This window comes from Mustela erminea, chromosome 1, assembly GCF_009829155.1.
Source record: "Mustela erminea isolate mMusErm1 chromosome 1, mMusErm1.Pri, whole genome shotgun sequence".
In the NCBI taxonomy this organism is placed as follows: Eukaryota; Metazoa; Chordata; class Mammalia; order Carnivora; family Mustelidae; genus Mustela; species Mustela erminea.
In genome coordinates this window covers 71,538,831-71,560,108 of record NC_045614.1, presented here as the reverse complement: position 1 = coordinate 71,560,108, position 21,278 = coordinate 71,538,831, and the positions used below count along the sequence as shown (strand labels likewise).

Sequence of the window (21,278 nt, the reverse complement as noted above, 5' to 3'; positions counted from 1 at the left end):
TGAAAAAGGAAAGAAAAAATTTAAAAAAAAAAAAGGAGAGAATGTGATCAGGCAGGAGACTAGAACAAAGCCATACACTAGATTTAGGGTATATTTTGGTCTGTTAGAAGAAACTGTATCTTAAAATTTTAAAGAAAGAAATAAAAAAAAATATATATATATATATGCATATATATGTACCTTATATAATAAGGTTATATACAATAAAGAGATAGAATATGAGTGTAAAAATGAAAATTAAAAAATATTTTTGAGGGGGTGCCTGGATGACTCAGTGGGTTAAAGCCTCTGCCTTTGGCTCAGGTCATGATCCCAGGGTCCTGGGATCAAAGCCCTCTCTCTTTCTGCCTGCCTCTCTGCCTACTTGTGATCTCTGTCTGTCAAATAAATACATAAACATATTTTTAAAAATTTTTGGAAAAGTATTGATAAGATAAGGTGTTGGTTCTCCAAAGTGGCTGCACCAACTTGCATTCCCACCAACAGTGTAACAGGGTTCCCCTTTCTACACATGTCTCCAACACACATTGTTTCCAGTCTTGCTAATTTTGGCCATTCTAACTGGTGTAAGGTGGTATCTCAATGTGGTTTTAATTTGAATCTCCCTGACGGCTCATGATGATGAACATTTTTTCATGTGTCTGATAGCATTTGTATGTCTTCATTGGAGAAGTGTCTGTTCATATCTTCTGCCCATTTTTTGATATGATTATCTGTTTTGTGTGTGTTGAGTTTTAGAAGTTCTTTATAGATTCTGGATACCAACCTTTTGTCTGTACTGTCATTTGCAAATATCTTCTCCCATTCCGTGGGTTGCCTCTTTGTTTTCTTGACTGTTTCCTTTGCTGTGCAGAAGCTTTTGATCTTGATGAAGTCCCAAAAGTTCATTTCCACTTTTGTTTCCTTTGCCTTTGGAGACATGTCTTGAAAGAAGTTGCTGTGGCTGATGTCGAAGAGGTTACTGCCTATATTCTCCTCTAGGATTCTGATGGATTCCTTTCTCATGTTGAGGTCTTTTATCTATTTCGAGTTTATCTTTGTGTACAGTGTAAGAGGGTGTAAGTATTCTTCTACATATAGCTGTCCAATTTTCCCAGCACCATTTATTGAAAAGACTGTCTTTTTTCCATTGTATATTTTTTCCTGCTTTGTCGAAGATTATTTGACCATAGTTGAGGGTCCATATCTGGGCTCTCTACTCTGCTGCACTGGTCTATGTGTCTGTTTTTATGCCAGTACCAGTGTGGAGATTCCTTAAGAAATTAAAAACAGAGCTTCCCTATGACCCAGCAATTGCACTACTGGGTATTTATCCCAGAGATACAGATGTAGTGAAAAGAAGGGCCATCTGTACCCCAGTGTTTATAGCAGCAATGGCCATAGTCACCAAACTGTGGAAAGAACCAAGATGTCCTTCAATGGACGAATGGATAAGGAAGGTGTGATCCATACATGCTATGGAGTATTATGCCTCCATCAGAAAGGATGAATACCCAACTTTTGTATCAACATGGACAGGACTGGAAGAGATTATGCTTAGTGAAATAAGTCAAGCAGAGAGAGTCAATTATCATATGGTTTCACTTATTTGCAGAACATAACAAATAACACAGAGGACATGGGGAGATGGAGAGGAGAAGAGAGTTGAGGGAAATTGGAGGGGGAGATGAACCATGAGAGACTATGGACTCTGAAAAACAACCTGAGGGTTTTGAAGGGGTGGGGGGTGGGAGGTTGGGGGAGCCAGATGATGGGTATTATGGAGGGTTCGCATTGCATGGAGCACTGGGTGGTGCAAAAACAATGAAGTCTGTTATGCTGAAAAGAAATTTTTTAAAAAAGATAAAATGTTGGTTAAAATAGGAAGAAGGAAAAATTCAAAAAAGAATAGAAAAAGAAAAAAAAAGAAATTTTTAAAAGTTTGACTCTGAAAGACTAAAGAATCATAGGGGGGGAAAGCCACGAATCTATGTCTGTATTCCCCTAGTGCTGGTGTTTGGAGTTCTCATTGATTAATTAATTTGGTCTTGGCTGTATGTTCTTGCTGATCTTCTGGGGGAGGGGCCTGTTGCAATGAATGTCAAATGTCTTTACCTGAGGCAGAATTGCACTACCCTTGCCAGAGGCCAGGCTAAGTAATCTGCTTGGGTTCACTCTAGTGAGCTTTTGTTCCCTGAACACTTTACATAGAGCTCTGGAAGACCAGAGTGAAAATGGTGGCTTCCCAGTCTCTGGCTGGAGGAGCTGAGAGCTCAGTGCCACACTCCTCAGTGCACCCTCAGAGTAAAGCAGTCAATCCCTCCCGTCTCCCTGGTCTCCAACTGCACTCCAAGGTCACCCAGCCTGTGACCAAGCATTTTTATTTCTGGTGCACGACCCTGTTTGGAGTCTCCAAACCCAGCTGATTCATGAAGCACACTCCCATGCTGCTCTTCCCAGAGGAGGAAGGTGGATCTGCCGCTTGTGGGGTCCCTGCTCAAAGAGCAGTGGTCCAACTGTGCCTCAGATCACAGTTTAAGGTAACCCCAAGCTGAGAACCCCTCCTTTGCTCCATCTTTGCAGCCAAATTCCCTTCTCTGATACCTGGGAGGGACCTCTACCACACTCAGACACCCCTGGCCTTTCTGTGACCCTGGAGGACCTAAGACCACATTGTCTCCACAAAGGCCCCACCCCCCGACTTAGCCTCTGGAGCAATGTCTTTCAGTGGAACAGACTTCTAAAAGTTCTGATTTTTGTGCTCGGCTGCTCTCTCACTTGCCAGGAGCTGGCCCTTCCCCAGTATCTTCTTGAAGGTTGCCTTCAATTCACTTCTCCACATGTCCTACCTTCCAGAAAGTGGTTGCTTTTCTGTTCCTAGAATTGCTGCTTTTCTTCTCTTCAATCTCCTGTTGAGTTTGTAGGTGTTCAGAATGGTTTGGTAGCTGAATTCCTGCAACTCAATGAAATTTAGGTCTGCTACTCCTCCGCCATCTTGCCCCACTTTTTTTTTTTTTCTATAACTTAAGCATTTTGGAATAGTTATTTCTGTTGCAATCAAGTGAAAAGTTTTGGGGAAGGGGTCAATTTAGTGTTTTCTTTTTTGCTATCATTTGTTGATGACTAAATTTGCCTGTAGAGATAAGGAACCAACCTTGATTCAAGCCTCCAGAACTGTGAAAGAATAAATGTATGTTCTTTTAAACCACTCAGTTTGTGGTAATTTGTTTCAGCAGCCACAAAAAAGCTAATACAATCTGCTCCCACACATGCCCCTACTCTTGCTGACACAGAGCAATACGCTTTAGAAACTTCCCTGAGATGTAAGCTTTATATTCCCCATCCACACTGTATTGGGATCTGGCTCCTAGGAGATAGGCAGTGATTGGAAGAAGGCATAAAGAGAGCTCCTGGGTGTTAATATTTATTTATAGTTTAATATTTATTAAATCTGGGGCCTGGCTAGTGGACTGTGCTCAGATGATGGAAATTCCTCAATTTCTGTGCTTATAATATGTGCACTTTTCTGTAAGTAACACTTCAATACAATTTTTTTAACTTTGTAAAAAATTGTTTTTACAAAGTTAAAAAAAATAATAAAAGCTGCTAAAAAGGCTCTCTGGCTTAAAAGTATACACAGAGGGATGCCTCAGTGGCTCAGGTGGCTAAGCATCTGCCTTCAGCTCAGGTCATGATCCCAGGGTTCTGGGATCAAGCCCCACTTCTGGGTCCCTCCTTGGATGGGAGCCAGCTTCTCCCTTTCCCTGTGTCTCTCCCTGCACCCCGCTTGTGCTCACTTTTGTACACACACTCTCTCTCTGTCTGAAATAAGTAAACAAAATCTTTTTTTAAAAAGTATATTTGGAGTTGGAAGTTGATTGCCTGAGCTGGCCATTTTCTTCTCCTAAGTCCCTGGAACTGCCATAAATAGCCAAAATGTTCCACATTCATTTTAATTAATATAATTTCCATAGCAATTAAGAGAAGTTACTATCCAGGCTTCTAGGACTGCCTCGTCATGAGTTTTTTGGAAATCAGGGTCTGAGGCAAGGATTAAAGTACTAACACTTTATCTGGGAAGGAAAAGCCCAGGAGAGTGAATAAGAGGGAAAAGGGGAAGCAAAAGAAGGGAATGCAGTGAGGTGCTATAAGGCAAGAGGCCTCATCAGTGCACTAGGAACCACAAATAAATGCAGCAGGTTTGGCAAATTATTGTATTTTATTTTGTATTGTTTTTAATTTTATTTTTCAGTGTTCCAAGATTCATTGTTTATGAACTGCACCCAGTGCTCCATGTAATACGTGCCCTTCTTAATACCCACCACTAGACTCACCTATCCCCCCCACCCCCCTCCCCTCTAAAACCCCGTTTGTTTCTCAGAGTCCACAGTCTCTCATGCTTCATCTCCCCCTCCGATTTCCCCCAATCCACTTTTCCTTTCCTTCTCCTAATATCTTCTGTATTATTCCTTATTCTCTATAACTAAGTGAAACCATATGATAATTGATTCTCTCTGCTTGTCTTATTTCACTCAGCATAATCTCCTCCAGTCCCGTCCATGTTGATACAAAAGTTGGGTTTTATCCTTTCTGATGGAGGCATAATATTCCTTTGTATATATGGACCATATCTCCTTTATCTATTCCTCCATTGAAGGGCATCTTGGCTCTTTCCACAGTTCAGCAACTGTGGCCACTGCTGCGTGAACATTGGGTACAGATGGCCCCTCTTTTCATTACAGCTATATCTTTGGGGTAAATACCCAGTAATGCAATTTCTAGGTCATAGGGTAGCTCTTTTTTTAATTTTTTGAAGAACTTCCACACTGTTTTCCAAAGTGGCTGCACCAGCTTGCATTCCCACCACTGTGAATGGTGGGAATGCAAGCCCACATTTCCCCTTTCTCCACAACTTCTCCAACACTTGTTGCTGCTTGCCTTGTTCATTTTTGCCATTCTGATTCATGTAGGGTGGAATCTCAATATGGTTTTGATTTGAATTTCTCTTATGGCTAACGATGATGAACACTTCTTCATGTGTCTGCTAACCATTTGTAAGTCTTATTTGGAGAAGAGTCTGCTCATGTCTTCTGCCCATTTTTTTGACATGATTATCTGTTTTGTGTGTGTTGAGTTTGAGGAGTTCTTTATAGATCTTGGATATCAGCCCTTTGTCTGTAGTGTCATTTGTGAATATCTTCTCCCATTCCATGGGTTGCCTCTTTGTTTTTTGTCTGTTTCCTTTGCTGCATAGAAGCTTTTTATCTTGATGAAGTCCCAAAAGTTCATTTTCACTTTTGTTTCCTTTGCCTTTGGAGACATGTCTTGAAAGAAGTTGCTGTGGCCTGTGTTGAAGGGGTTACTGCCTATGTTCTCCTCTAGGATTTTAATAGATTCCTACCTCACTTTGAGGTCTTTTATCCATTTCAAGTTTATCTTTATGTATGGTGTAAGAGAATGATTGAGTTTCATTCTTCTATACATAACTCTCCAATTTCCCACCGCCATTTGTTGAAGAGACTATCTTTTCCACCAGATATTTTTAAAGAACTGGAAAATCAACAACAAATTAAGCTAACCCCACACACAAGAAGGGAAATAATCAAGATTAGAGCAGATATCAATTGAGTTATAAATGAGAGATAAAGTAGAACACATAATAAAACGAGAAGCCCATTTTTGAATGAATCAATAGGCTCAACAAACCACTGGCCAAACTAATCCAAAAGAAAAGAGAGAGGACACAAATGAATAAAATTATGAATGAAAGGGGAGAGATCATGACTAACACCAAGGAAGTAGAAATAATCTTAAAATTATCATCAACAGTTATATCATAACTGTTATATGCCACAGTTAAGCAAACTGGAAGAAACAGATGCATTCCTGGAAACCTACAAACTTCCAAGACTGAAACAGGAAGAAATTAACAACCTTAACAGACCAATATCTGGTAATGAGATTAAAGCAGTGATCAAAAACCTCCTCAAAACAAGAGCCCAGAACCTAATGGATTCCCTGGGGAATTCTACCAAACACTCAAAGAATAAATAATACCTGTTCTTCTGAAACTGTTTCAAAAAATAGAAACAGAAGGAAAACTTCCAGACTCCGAATCCCCAAACCAGGCAAAGACCCCATCAAAAAGGATAATTTCAGACCAATATCCCTGATGAATATAGATGCCAAGATTCTCAAAAAGCTCCTAGCTGTTGGGATCCAACAGTACGTTAAAAAGATTTTCCATCAAGATCAGGTGGGATTTATCCCTGGGATGCAAGGATGGTTCAACATTCACAAATCAATCAATGTGATAGAACAAATCAATAAGAGAAGAGAGAAGAACCAAATGGTCCTCTCAATTGATGCAGTAAAGCATTTGGCAAAATACAGCATCCATTCCTGATTAAAACTCTTCAAAGCGGAGAGGGAGGAGTCAAGATGGTGGAGAAGTAGCAGGCTGAGACTACTTCAGCTAGCAGGAGATCAGCTAGATAGATTATCTAAAGATTGCAAACACCTGAAAATCCATCGGCAGATTGAAGAGAAGAAGAACAGCAATTCTAGAAACAGAAAAACAACCACTTTCTGAAAGGTAGGACTTGCGGAGAAGTGAATCCAAAGCGACGGGAAGATAGACCCCGGGGGGAGGGGCCGGCTCCCGGCAAGCGGCGGAGCAACGGAGCACAAAATCGGGACTTTTAAAAGTCTGTTCCACTGAGGGACATCGCTCCAGAGGCTAAACCTGGGAGAAGCCCACGCGGGGTCAGCGTGGCCTCAGGTCCCGCAGAGACACAGAAGGATCGGGGGTGTCTGAGTGTCACAGAGCTTGCGGGTATTGGAACGGGAAAGCCGGCTACAGGGACAGAGCCGACAGTAAGCTCACAGCTCGGGGTTACCTTGAACCGGTCGCAGGTTCGGTGAGCTCGGAGCGTGGCCGGAGGTCAGGCAGACGGGAGTTACTGGGCGCTGTTCTCTGAGGGCGCACTGAGGAGTGGGGCCCCGGGCTTTCGGCTCCTCTGGGCCGGAGACCAGGAGGCCGCCATTTGTATTCCCGTCCTCCGGAACTCTATGGAAAGTGCTCAGGGAACAAAAGCTCCTGAAAGCAAACCCTAGCGGATTACTCTGCCCAACCCCTGGTAAGGGCGGTACAATTCCGCCTGGGCAAAGACACTTGAGAATCACTACACCAGGCCCCTCCCCCAGAAGATCAACAAGAAATCCAGCCAAGACCAAGTTCACCTACCAAGGAGTGCAGTTTCAATACCAAGGAGAGCAGCAGAATTCCAGAGGAGGAGAAAGCAAAGCACGGAACTCATGGCTTTCTCCCTGTGATTTTTTAGTCTTGTAGTTGAAGTAATTTTTTTCTTTTTCATTTTTTTCTCTTCTTTTGCTAAAATTTTTTTTAACTTTTACCCTTTTCCTTCTTAACGTTTTTTAACTAGTTTATCTAATATATATATTTTTTCTTTTTTTTACTTTTCTTTATTAGTTTTCTTTTTTAATTCTTTTCATTTTTTTTCCTTTGTTTCTTTTTGAACCTCTTTTTATCCCCTTTCTCCCCCCTCACGATTTGAGATCTCTTCTGATTTGGGTAAAGCATATTTTCCTGGAGTTGCTGCCACCCTTTTAGTATTTTACTTGCTCCTTCATGTACTCTTATCTGGACAAAATGACAAGAAGGAAAAATTCAACACAAAAAAAAGAACAAGAGGCAGCACCGAAGGCTAGGGACCTAATCAACACAGACATTGGTAATATGTCAGATCTAGAGTTCAGAATGACAATTCTCAAGGTTCTAGCCGGGCTCGAAAAAGGCATGGAAGGTATTAGAGAAACCCTCTCGGGAGATATAAAAGTCCTTTCTGGAGAAATAAAAGAACTAAAATCTAATCAAGTTGAAATAAAAAAAGCTATTAATGAGGTGCAATCAAAAATGGAGGCTCTCACTGCTATGATAAATGGGCAGAAGAAAGAATTAGCGATATAGAAGACCAAATGACAAAGAATAAAGAAGCTGAGCAAAAGAGGGACAAACAGCTACTGGACCACGAGGGGAGAATTCGAGAGATAAGTGACACCATAAGATGAAACAACATTAGAATAATTGGGATTCCAGAAGAAGAAGAAAGAGAGAGGGGAGCAGAAGGTATACTGGAGAGAATTATTGGGGAGAATTTCCCCAATATGGCAAAGGGAATGAGCATCAAAATTCAGGAGGTTCAGAGAATGCCCCTCAAAATCAATAAGAATAGGCCCACAGCCCATCACCTAATAGTAAAATTTACAAGTCTCAGTGACAAAGAGAAAATCCTGAAAGCAGCCCGGGAAAAGAAGTCTGTAACATACAATGGTAAAAATATTAGATTGGCAGCTGACTTATCCACAGAGACCTGGCAGGCCAGAAAGAGCTGGCATGATATTTTCAGAGCACTAAACGAGAAAAACATGCAGCCAAGAATACTATATCCAGCTAGGCTATCACTGAAAATAGAAGGAGAGATTAAAAGCTTCCAGGACAAACAAAAACTGAAAGAATTTAAAAACACCAAACCAGCTCTACAGGAAATATTGAAAGGGGTCCTCTAAGCAAAGAGAGAGCCTACAAGTGGTAGATCAGAAAGGAACAGAGACAATATACAGTAACAGTCACCTTACAGGCAATACAATGGCACTAAATTCATATCTCTCAATAGTTACCCTGAATGTTAATGCGCTAAATGCCCCTGTCAAAAGACACAGGGTATCAAAATGGATAAAAAAACAAAACCCATCTATATGTTGCCTCCAAGAAACTCATTTTAAGCCTGAAGACACCTCCAGATTTAAAGTGAGGGGGTGGAAAAGAATTTACCATGCTAATGGACATCAGAAGAAAGCAGGAGTGGCAATCCTTATATCAGATCAATTAGATTTTAAGCCAAAGACTATAATAAGTGTGGGGAGCCATGTAGCAAGAGCTGGGAGTCACGTAGATGGATATGCCTGAGGAGGAAGGGCTGTGAATGTTTAACCCAAAGAAAAATGGGTGCGCTCATGGACGACGCACGTTCAATGCTTGGAGTCACAAGGAGGGTATATGATTAACCTGCAGTTTTGGGAAAGGCACAAGATCTGTAGAACAATAGAAACCTATGGAGTCACGTAGGTGCTCACGAGCATCTCACATGCTCATGGATAAGGTCACTAGCAGTCCTTCTGATTGGTGTTTAGGTGAATCGCGTGATATGGTGATTGGGCATTTGTAACTACTGATACTATAATAAGGGGCTTAATTTGAGGAGCGGGGTTCCCGAATCAAGATATGTAGAAGACTGACAATAAAGAAGTTTGCCACTCAACCTCGTCTGCGGGTCGTTCTTGCGGGTCGAGAGCGACATCTGGTGCCGAAACCCGGGAACCCGACTCTGGACGTGGACCGAGGATTGGGGTAAGAGCAACGAGAAAGTTTGCCCTAAGGGCCCAAGGGCAACGAACTAAAGTGCGCGCCTATTTCCTGTCTTTAGACGGGGGTGGATTCTCTGAGGACGAGTTTAAAGTTCCCCAGAAGGGAGAAAAGTCTCCGGGGACGAGCGTAAAAGTTAAAGTTCCCCAGAAGGGAGAAAAGTCTCCGGGGACGAGTTTAAAAGGGCTAAAATAAAGTTCCTCAGAGGGGAGAAAGCTTTCCGGTATGGGAAACGAGCTAGCCCGGTATAAAATGGAAGGTCCATTGAGAGACCTTTTGAAAGCCCATGGCACTCCATTAAAGACTAAACTGCTCGCGCCTTCTTAAAAGAGGCCGGCGAAATTGCCCCTTGGTTCATAGAGGAAGGGCTTTTAAATGTGCCACAATGGAAACACCTGGGCGAGGATTTAAAACTCTGTCCCTCTACATCCCCGGGGACTCTCGCCGTGTGGTCCCTGGTGAAAGTATGTTTGCATTCCCCCCGAGAGCCCCTGCAGCGAGCAATACTACAGGGAGGGGAAGTTTTTTTGCAAGTGAAAGAAGAATCCCGTAAGGGCTCCTCCCGAGACTCTGACCCCGAAAGCGAAAGCTCAGAAGGGATGTCAGAAAGCGAGTTGCAGGAGCTAGGAAAGATAGAGGCAAACAACAAGAAGGAGGAATCTCCCGGTCTCCAGACAGACTTGGAAGCCATGAGGCAACGACTTGAGGATAAAGAGGCGGAATTGCAAAAGGTATTAGGAGAGTTAAGAGTGCAGGGAGAAGTAATGGCGCAGCTGAGAGCAGGGGCGGAAGCCGCAGTTGTGGCACAATCGAAATTAAAAACGAAAGTTACGCCGCTTCCGCATTTTAGCTCCACAGCGCCACCCCATGAGTGGCCCCCGCCTTATAAGCCCAACTGCACCAAGACGTGCTATTGTTCGGGCTGCGCCGCGGAGAATTGGAGAGAGGTCCTTGGCCCGGGGAAAGGTTTTTTTCCAATGTTAGAAGATCAAAATCATCAGAGGTACCACCAGCCACTAGATTTTAAGTTGGTGAAGCAGCTGAAGGAGGCAGTTAGCAGCTATGGGCCCCAAGCAGCCTTTATGGTCTCCCTTGTGGAGTCGCTGGGAGCACTCTACCTCGCTCCTGAGGATTGGGCCAACTTGACCAGGGCGGTATTAAATGGAGGACAATATCTAGAATGGAAAATCCAAAATCAGGACAATTGTCTGGACACGGCACGGAGAAATGCAGCTGCAGGTAACCCGCAATGGAATTTGGAAATGCTGACGGGCACGGGGCCATACCTCGGGGCCCAAGTGCAGAGTACATACCCCCCTGCGATGTATCAACAGATAGCCACAGCGGCCCTCAGGGCTTGGAAGACACTGAAAGGGGCAGGAGACTTGCAAGGCCAATTATCCAAACCCGACCCGGTGCTTAGATGGCACCGAGGTTCCCTTTGTGTTTTCCCACAGGATGCGCCTGCTCCACTCTGGGTGCCGGAGTGGAACCTGTGGAGGGTGCTAGTGATGGTGATGATAGTGACGATGACTGTCCTACAGCCTGTTCCCATGAAGGCGGAGCCAGTTCAACTGTGGTCGAGACAAGAGACTGCCCAGCTTCAAGCCCTTCTTTAAATGGCTCAGCATAGAGTGCAATCTTCTCACCCTAACTCATGTTTGTTACTGACGCTTAAAACTTTGTAAGCTCTTTATTTTCTCACTTTCCTTCCCTGACGCATGTATGGTATGTTATAGGAACTATTATAGGTGTGCTAGTAGTAGTTATTCTTTTCATGTGTCTCTTGCCCTATGCGGCTAAAATAATACTTGCAGAAGTTTACAAGCTAAGAGCCACCGTACGTAACCAGCAGCTGGCCAATCGCGGCAAGCTCAAGGAACGGCCTTAGTCGTCACCAAGTTACCCTTTGACTCCAATATTGGTTAAACAAACTATGCCGGCCTCCTCCTCAAGCCAGACCTGACTCAGACGCTCACGATAAGGGCTCTAGAAGCTGGTACCTCCCCAAATATGGCTTAGTATGCTGGATCGGTAGCCAAAGACGGGTAAGACTGATCCCTCACCATAGCAACCTAAGACAGGGGCTCCGCGACCAGGGGGAGTACCCGATGACGGGTAAGCATGCGTGTTGAGGATTGGCAACCTAAGACAGGCACGATCCCTGCCATATAAGTAATAAAAAAGGGGGAGATGTGGGGAGCCATGTAGCAAGAGCTGGGAGTCACGTAGATGGATATGCCTGAGGAGGAAGAGCTGTGAATGTTTAACCCAAAGAAAAATGGGTGCGCTCATGGACGACGCACGTTCAATGCTTGGAGTCACAAGGAGGGTATATGATTAACCTGCAGTTTTGGGAAAGGCACAAGATCTGTAGAACAATAGAAACCTATGGAGTCACGTAGGTGCTCACGAGCATCTCACATGCTCATGGATAAGGTCACTAGCAGTCCTTCTGATTGGTGTTTAGGTGAATCGCGTGATATGGTGATTGGGCATTTGTAACTACTGATACTATAATAAGGGGCTTAATTTGAGGAGCGGGGTTCCCGAATCAAGATATGTAGAAGACTGACAATAAAGAAGTTTGCCACTCAACCTCGTCTGCGGGTCGTTCTTGCGGGTCGAGAGCGACAATAAGAGATGAGGAAGGACACTATATCATACTCAAAGGGTCTGTCCAACAAGAAGATCTAACAATTTTAAATATCTATGCCCCCAACGTGGGAGCAGCCAACTATATAAACCAATTAATAACAAAATCAAAGAAACACATCAGGGTGCCTGGGTGGCTCAGTGGATTAAGCCGCTGCCTTCGGCTCAGGTCATGATCTCAGGGTCCTGGGATCGAGTCCCGCATCGGGCTCTCTGCTCAGCAGGGAGCCTGCTTCCCTCTCTCTCTCTCTCTGCCTGCCTCTCTGTCTACTGTGACCTCTCTCTGTCAAATAAATAAATAAAATCTAAAAAAAAAAAAAGAAAAAAAAAGAAACACATCAAAAATAATACAATAATAGTAGGGGACTTTAACACTCCCCTCACTGAAACGGACAGATCATCCAAGCAAAAGAACAACAAGGAAATAAAGGCCTTAAACGACACACTGGACCAGATGGACATCACAGATATATTCAGAACATTTCATCCCAAAGTAACAGAATACACATTCTTCTCTAGTGCACATGGAACATTCTCCAGAATAGATCACATCCTCGGTCCTAAATCAGGACTCAACCGGTATGAAAAGGTTGGGATCATTCCCTGCATATTTTCAGACCACAAAGCTCTGAAGCTAGAACTCCACCACAAGAGGAAGTTTGAAAAGAACCCAAATACATGGAGACTAAACAGCATCCTTCTAAAGAATGAATGGGTCAACCGGGAAATTAAAGAAGAATTGAAAAAAATCATGGAAACAAATGATAATGAAAATACAACGGTTCAAAATCTCTGGGACACAACAAAGGCAGTCCTGAGAGGAAAATATATAGCGGTTCAAGCCTTTCTCAAGAAACAAGAAAGGTCTCAGGTACACAACCTAACCCTACACCTAAAGGAGCTGGAGAAAGAACAAGAAAGAAACCCTAAGCCCAGCAGGAGAAAAGAAATCATAAAGATCAGAGCAGAAATCAATGAAATAGAAACCAAAAAAACAATAGAGCATATCAACGAAACTAGGAGCTGCTTCTTTGACAGAATTAATAAAATTGATAAACCCCTGGCCCGACTTATCAAAAAGAAAAGAGAAAGGACCCAAATAAATAAAATCATGAATGAAAGAGGAGAGATCACAACTAACACCAAAGAAATACAAACTATTATAAAAACATACTATGAGCAACTCTACGCCAACAAATTTGACAATCTGGAAGAAATGGATGCATTCCTAGAAACATATAAACTACCACAACTGAACCAAGAAGAAATAGAAAGCCTGAACAGACCCATAACCAGTAAGGAGATTGAAACAGTCATTAAAAATCTCCAAACAAACAAAAGCCCAGGGCCAGACGGCTTCCCGGGGGAATTCTACCAAACATTTAAAGAAGAACTAATTCCTATTCTCCTGAAACTGTTCCAAAAAGTAGAAATGGAAGGAAATATTCCAAACTCGTTTTATGAGGCCAACATCACCTTGATCCCAAAACCAGACAAGGATCTCATCAAAAAAGAGAGCTATAGACCAATATCCTCGATGAACACAGATGCGAAAATTCTCACCAAAATACTAACCAATAGGATTCAACAGTACATTAAAAGGATTATTCACCACGACCAAGTGGGATTTATTCCAGGGCTGCAAGGTTGGTTCAACATCCGCAAACCAGTCAATGTGATACAACACATCAATAAAAGAAAGAACAAGAACCATATGATACTCTCAAAAGATGCTGAAAAAGCATTTGACAAAGTACAGCATCCCTTCCTGATCAAAACTCTTCAGAGTGTAGGGATAGAGGGCACATACCTCAATATCATCAAAGCCATCTATGAAAAAACCACCGCAAATATCATTCTCAATGGAGAAAAACTGAAAGCTTTTCCACTAAGGTCAGGAACACGGCAGGGATGTCCATTATCCCCACTGCTATTCAACATAGTACTAGAAGTCCTAGCCTCAACAATCAGACAACAAAAGGAAATTAAAGGCATCCAAATCAGCAAAGAAGAAGTCAAATTATCACTCTTTGCAGATGATGTGATACTATATGTGGAAAACCCAAAAGACTCCACTCCAAAACTGCTAGAACTTGTACAGGAATTCAGTAAAGTGTCAGGATATAAAATCAATGCACAGAAATCAGTTGCATTTCTCTACATCAACAACAAGACAGAAGAAAGAGAAATTAAGGAGTCAATCCCATTTACAATTGCACCCCAAACCATAAGATACCTAGGAATAAACCTAACCAAAGAGGCACAGAAACTATACTCAGAAAACTATAAAGTATTCATGAAAGAAATTGAGGAAGACACAAAGAAATGGAAAAATGTTCCATGCTCCTGGATTGGAAGAATAAATATTGTGAAAATGTCTATGCTACCTAAAGCAATCTACACATTTAATGCAATTCCTATCAAAGTACCATCCATCTTTTTCAAAGAAATGGAACAAATAATTCTAAAATTTATATGGAACCAGAAAAGACCTCGAATAGCCAAAGGGATATTGAAAAAGAAAGCCAAAGTTGGTGGCATCACAATTCCAGACTTCAAGCTCTATTACAAAGCTGTCATCATCAAGACAGCATGGTACTGGCACAAAAACAGACACATAGATCAATGGAACAGAATAGAGAGCCCAGAAATAGACCCTCAACTCTATGGTCAACTCATCTTCGACAAAGCAGGAAAGAATGTCCAATGGAAAAAAGACAGCCTCTTTAATAAATGGTGTTGGGAAAATTGGACAGCCACATGCAGAAAAATGAAGTTGGACCATTTCCTTACACCACACACGAAAATAGACTCAAAATGGATGAAGGACCTCAATGTGAGAAAGGAATCCATCAAAATCCTTGAGGAGAACACAGGCAGCAACCTCTTCGACCTCAGCCGCAGCAACATCTTTCTAGGAACATCGCCAAAGGCAAGGGAAGCAAGGGCAAAAATGAACTATTGGGATTTCATCAAGATCAAAAGCTTTTGCACAGCAAAGGAAACAGTTAACAAAATCAAAAGACAACTGACAGAATGGGAGAAGATATTTGCAAACGACACATCAGATAAAGGACTAGTGTCCAAAATCTATAAAGAACTTAGCAAACTCAACACTCAAAGAACAAATAATCCAATCAAGAAATGGGCAGAGGACATGAACAGACATTTCTGCAAAGAAGACATCCAGATGGCCAACAGACACATGAAAAAGTGCTCCATATCACTCAGCATCAGGGAAATACAAATCAAAACTACAATGAGATATCACCTCACACCAGTCAGAATGGCTAAAATCAACAAGTCAGGAAATGACAGATGCTGGCGAGGATGCGGAGAAAGGGGAACCCTCCTACACTGTTGGTGGGAATGCAAGCTGGTGCAGCCACTTTGGAAAACAGCATGAAGTTTCCTCAAAAAGTTGAAAATAGAGCTACCCTACCTCCCAGTAATTGCACTACTGGGTATTTACCATAAGTATACAAATGTAGGGATCTGAAGGGGCACGTCCACCCAAATGTTTATAGCAGCAATGTCCACAATAGCCAAACTATGGAAAGAACCTAGATGTCCATCAACAGATGAATGGATCAAGAAGATATGGTATATATACACAATGGAATACTATGCAGCCATCAAAAGAAATGAAATCTTGCCATTTGCGACAACATGGATGGAACTAGAGCGTATCATGCTTAGTGAAATAAGTCAAGCAGAGAAAGACAACTATCATATGATCTCCCTGATATGAGGAAGTGGTGATGCAACATGGGGGCTTAAGTGGGTAGGAGAAGAATCAATGAAACAAGATGGGATTGGGAGGGAGACAAACCATAAGTGACTCTTAATCTCACAAAACAAACTGAGGGTTGCTGGGGGGAGGGGGGTTAGGAGAAGGGGGGTGGGGTTATGGACACTGGGGAGGGTATGTGCTTTGGTGAGTGCTGTGAAGTGTGTAAACCTGGCGATTCACAGACCTGTACCCCTGGGGATAAAAATATATGTTTATAAAAAAATAAAAAAATTTAAAAAAATAAAAATAAAAACTCTTCAAAGTATAGGGATAGAGGGAACATTCTTCAACTTCAAAAAATCTATTTATGAAAAGCCCACAGCAAATATCATTCTCAATGGGGAAAAGCTGACAGCCTTCCCTTTGAGATCAGAAACACCACAAGGATGCCCAATCTCATCACTCTTGTTCAACATAGTACTAGAAGTACTAGCAATTTCAGACAACAAAAATAAATAAAAGGTATCCATATTGGCAAGGAAGTCAAACTCCCTCTCTTCACAGATGATATGATACTTTATATGGAAAAGCCAAAAGACTCCACCCCCAAACTACTAGAACTCATACAACAATTCAGTAATGTGGCAGGATACAAAATCAGTGCACAGAAATCAGTTGCTTTCTTTTACACTAACAATGAAAACATAGAAAGGGAAATTAAAGAATCAATTCCATTTACTATAGCACCAAGAACCATAAAATACTTTGGAATAAACCTAACCAAAGAGGTAAGGGATCTGTACTCTGGGAACTACAGAACACTCATGAAAGAAATTGAAGAAGACACAAAAAGATGTAATTTTTTATTTTTAAAAATATTTAATTTATTTATTTATTTGACAGAGAGAGAGAGAGAGCACACAAGAAGGAGGAGCAGCAGAGGGAGAGGGAGAAGTAGGCTCCCCACTGAACAGGGAACCTGATGCTCGGCTCCATCCCAGGGCCCTGGGATCATGACCTGAGCCAAAGACAGATGCTTAACCAACTGAGCCACCCAGGCAACCCCGGAGATGACAAATTTTAACACCACTTCAAATCTTCTTGGTCCCAATTCCTATGCCAGCCACCTCTGAAGCAAGTTCTACACAGTTCCCAACCAATTTCACACAAGAGAAGCCTGAGAGTGTCTCTCATGCCCCAGGGCTGCTCTCATGCCAGGCTGGGAATATTTGGGGAGAGCGCATTTAGCACTCATGCATGTACAACCTGGGAGAACCGAGGAGTCAACATCTATGGGGGTAATGGCCGCTGATGGATAGATGCTCCCCTTCCATACCCCAGAAAGGTCATTCTGAGATGCCTTCCACAAAGCTCCTTAGACCATCCCACAGCATTGAGCACCAGTCAGTGGTCATAGTGATACTAACTTAAAGCATCTTTGTATTGACTTTCCCTCCCGTTTCACTCCCCTTGTCACTTGCTTCTGTTCCTTGGGATCACTTCCCAACTTAATTATCATCATACCTGCTTTGCCTCTCAGTCTGCATTAGGGGGAACCAACAAGACAAAAATCACTTATCAGGTTGTTTGCCCCTCATGCATGATAGGTCACAAACAGGGTCACACCTTGATGTGAACCACAACAGAGAAAGGAGAATTAATTTACCTGGATTCCCTTTGCCTCCCATCTTTCCCTATTCCAAACTTACCCCACAAGAAGATAACGCCCAGTCCTTCTGCATTATATCATCCAGCTCCTTGCCCACCATCCAGGAAATATGATCCCATGTTTCATGGTATGGGTTGAAAGGGTGACCTCCTGGGGTGGGGGATGATTGGTACAGAGAGAGGAGGGAATGGATCAAAGCCAGCAATAGACACCCAGTTTGAGTGTCCTGTACAGGGAGGGAACAGTAGTTGAGAAACAAGAGAATTGAAGGGGGACAGAACTTGGGAGTCTACAGAATATTCACAGAGAATCCATCCAGAAGCTACTGAAGCTCACTCAGGTCTGGCGCTCAGGAAATAGACCAGAGCTGGAGATGTGGATCAGGGACTAGGGACACAGGAGGGCTAGAATCCTGGCTTAGAATGAAGCCACTCTGAAAGGCACAGAGAAGTCAGGTTCAAAGCTGGGGATCCAAGGCAGGCGAATGTGCAGAAGTGAAGCCAAGGGAGGACAAACTGTGTTAGGAGGAGAGCCAGGAGAGTGAGTCTTCTGTTATAGAAGCCAAAGGAGAGAAGGGAGGAGTAGGTGAAGTGCTGTGAGGAGCACAATGCATACCGAGGAAAAATCTGTCTTGTCTGACAATTAGGAAGTCACCCGTGAACCCCATGTAGAACTGCATCAGCAGAAATGTGGGCATGTAAGCCAGACTTCAGTGGGGGAGGTGAAGGAGATGGGTCTCCATGGATGCTCTTAGAGGAGGAGACTGAGGATGCTGGCAGGAAGGAGAAGGGACTGAAGCGGGGGAGAGGGCAAGGGAGCTAACAATTCCTAGTATAACACTGAGCAACAGGCCAGTGTCATCTACATTATGTCCCCACTGACTGTATGCCCAGTCCTGGAAGGAAGAACCATCCTGAATGAGAGAAGGGAAAACGGAGGCTCAGAAAAGTGGCCAGACCAACGTCACAGGCTGGTAAGGGACAAGCCTGGAATTTGCACTCAGGACTGCCTACCTCCATGAGTTAGCCTCTCCATCATCTGCTAGAGAGTGAAGCAAAGCTCTGGGAAGGACATTTCAGGTGGAAGGGAATGGATTTGGTTGTAGTCAGAGAAGGAACCAGAGGAGAGGAAGGGCTGGCAGTCAGGAATGGAGAGACTACCTGGAGGCGGCGGTTCCCGGAGGCAGCGATGGTGGCAGGTGGTGGGAGAATGCCACCATACATAATCCATCATGAGACTCAGCAAATATCAGAATCATGGATACATCTTCGTTTCTGTCTTGGCCTTCTCTATGTTCAGATCTCTAAGTTGATAGATAGCCTTCTGTCTTTCTTGCCCAGAAATTATTCATGTAGCTCACTAAAAAGTGTGGGGCCTGGAGAAGTGGAATAGGGGTGTGAGCTGCCTATGAGTCACAGGCCCCAGGTCCAAAATATTTCTCTCTGGGGATGAAAACATGCTTATGTAAGGAAAAAGAAATATGAACATTGCTGTAGGGATGGCAAAATATTGTAAAAAAAAAAAAAGTATCTTTCCTTTGTTTATAATTTTTTTTTTACTATTTATGTTGACATAATTCTAGGTTCTTAGGAAGTAAGATAAATCCATTTTAAATGACAGATTATTTTTTATTTTTGACAGATATTTTAAATGACATATTTTTTAAATGACGTATTTGTCTCCTGCCAATTGGCAAAAAAATTAGATGTTAATCGTATGTAATATTGGCAAGGGTGCAGGGACAGCAGCTTTTTGGAGGACAGTTGGGTTGTGCCTTTATAAATCGAACACCTATGTGCACTTGGAACCTCCAGGTCCAAGTGTGAGAGAAGTGCTCACACACCTGCACAAAGAGGGTAAATGCCCATCCGTGGGGACACAATACATCAGTAAGCTGGAATTCCAGTCAACCATGAAGATAAAGAACATGTATGTTAGGAAGTTCTCCAAAAACATTGCTAACTGGGGGAAAAAAAAATGAGTTGAAAACAGTACTATAATACAGTATGACCTTATGTATTTAAATATCAAAACCAACACAAAACCAAATTATTTGTGTCTATATAACTACAGTAATGTTGAAGGAGAGGAATGAGATTGGAGGATAATAGAATCAAGGTGGAATTTCATTTTTATTAGTTTTGCTCTTTTGCAATGAGAATATACACATGTATCATTTGGGCGTTTAATTTTTTCGCTAGAATGAGAACTGCAGGCATGGTAATGACTGCATGAGACAGCATCTCCACTCCTTTCCTGGAGAATGTCACGTAAAACTCCATTTTAAGCCAAACTAGACTCCTACTGTTCTTACCCCCAATTCAGCAGTTTTTAGTAAATGAATGCTCCTCAGTTTGTTGTCTGCCTTTAGTCTATACCAAAGCCCTGAAACAGTGATTGCTTTGCAATAATTCTTCTTTTGTCCAGTTTTATAGCTGGTTTTTTTTTAGTTAATGTTTTCAGTTTTTATGGAGTTTATATTGTTTCCTGGGGCTTCCAGAACACGTACCAAAAACTGAGTGACTTAAAACAAATTTATTTTTTCACAGTTAAGGAGGCCAGAATCAGAAATCAAGGTGCTGGCAAGCCCATGCTCTGTCTGAAGTTTCTAAAGGAGAATCTGTTCCATGTCTTTCTTTTAGCCTCTGGCATCTTTGGCAATCATTGGCTTATTTTTTTTTTCTCATAGATGGATCACTCCAGTCTCTGCCTCTGTGGTTACATGGGGTTCTTCTCGTGTGTTTTCACATCATCTTTCCTCTGTGTATGTCTGTCTCTGTATCTCTTCTCTTCTCATAAGGATACAAGGCATACTGGATCAGGGCCCACCTTAATGACCTCATCTTACCCTGATTACATCTGCAAAAACCCTATTTCCAGAGAAGGTCACATTCACAGGTACCTGACATTAGGACATCCATGTATCTTGAGGTGCATAATTCAATCTAAAACAGTTAAATATATCAGTCTTTTATCTTGTGTCTATGTATTGACATCTGCCTCAGAAAGGCAGATGCCTTCTTCATCCCTTTATGAATAAATGTATTTTTATAATGTAACTTTTTACATTTAAATTTCTGAGACATCTGAAATTGTTTTGGGGTAAGAAATGAGATAAAGACTTTGTATTTTCCATTTTCTAAAATTGCTTACTAAATTACTCATTCCCTGCCATTGCTTTCAAGTGCCACCCATCTGACCCAGGAGGCAGAGAGGCTGAAGAACCAGATGCAGTGAGAGTCCAGCTGTAGCTCCTTGCCAACCTGGTTACTCAGCAGATTGGTGACAACCCGTGAGAGCCACTGGAGTGTCTCATGTCCTGCAGCAGCTTCCCCATTATAAAGGAACATGGTTGTCCCCTTCCGTCAGCCTTCCAAATCTTCTGGAAAATATCTCTGGTGGCCCACAGTAACTTATGTCTATGCAGAGAAAGGAATTCTTAGCTATATTGACATAATAGTGTTTGAATGGAAGAATTATGTGATCTAACTTGAATTTTTAAAGGCTCACATTGGTTGTTATTGCATAATCCAGGGGAGATATGCATGTGGGAGATCAGGGAGTACTAGGAAGTGGGCATATATTTAAAGAACAAGCAAAAGGACTTGCTTATGGATTGGATGTTGTATGTGAAGAAAAAAAGATCAGTCAAGGATGACTCCAAGATTTTTTGGCATAAGCAACCTGAAGAATGGGATTGCCATTAACAGAGGTGGAGAGACTCAGGGATCATCCAAATGTGAGATACTGGAGTTAAGAAATGGGTTTTGGGGGGCACCTGGGTGGCTCAGTTGGTT

At 42.4% G+C, this 21,278-nt stretch overlaps 1 long non-coding RNA gene across 1 annotated transcript in view; it reads left to right on the top strand.

The window, feature by feature from the left end:
• LOC116600756 overlaps positions 1-20,808 on the top strand; it is a 33,189-nt gene extending 12,381 nt beyond the window's left edge. The window contains exon 3 of the long non-coding RNA XR_004289795.1: positions 20,667-20,808. This is a non-coding gene — a long non-coding RNA (uncharacterized LOC116600756). The remainder of the gene's footprint in view (positions 1-20,666) is intronic.
• The last annotated feature ends 470 nt before the right edge of the window (positions 20,809-21,278 follow it).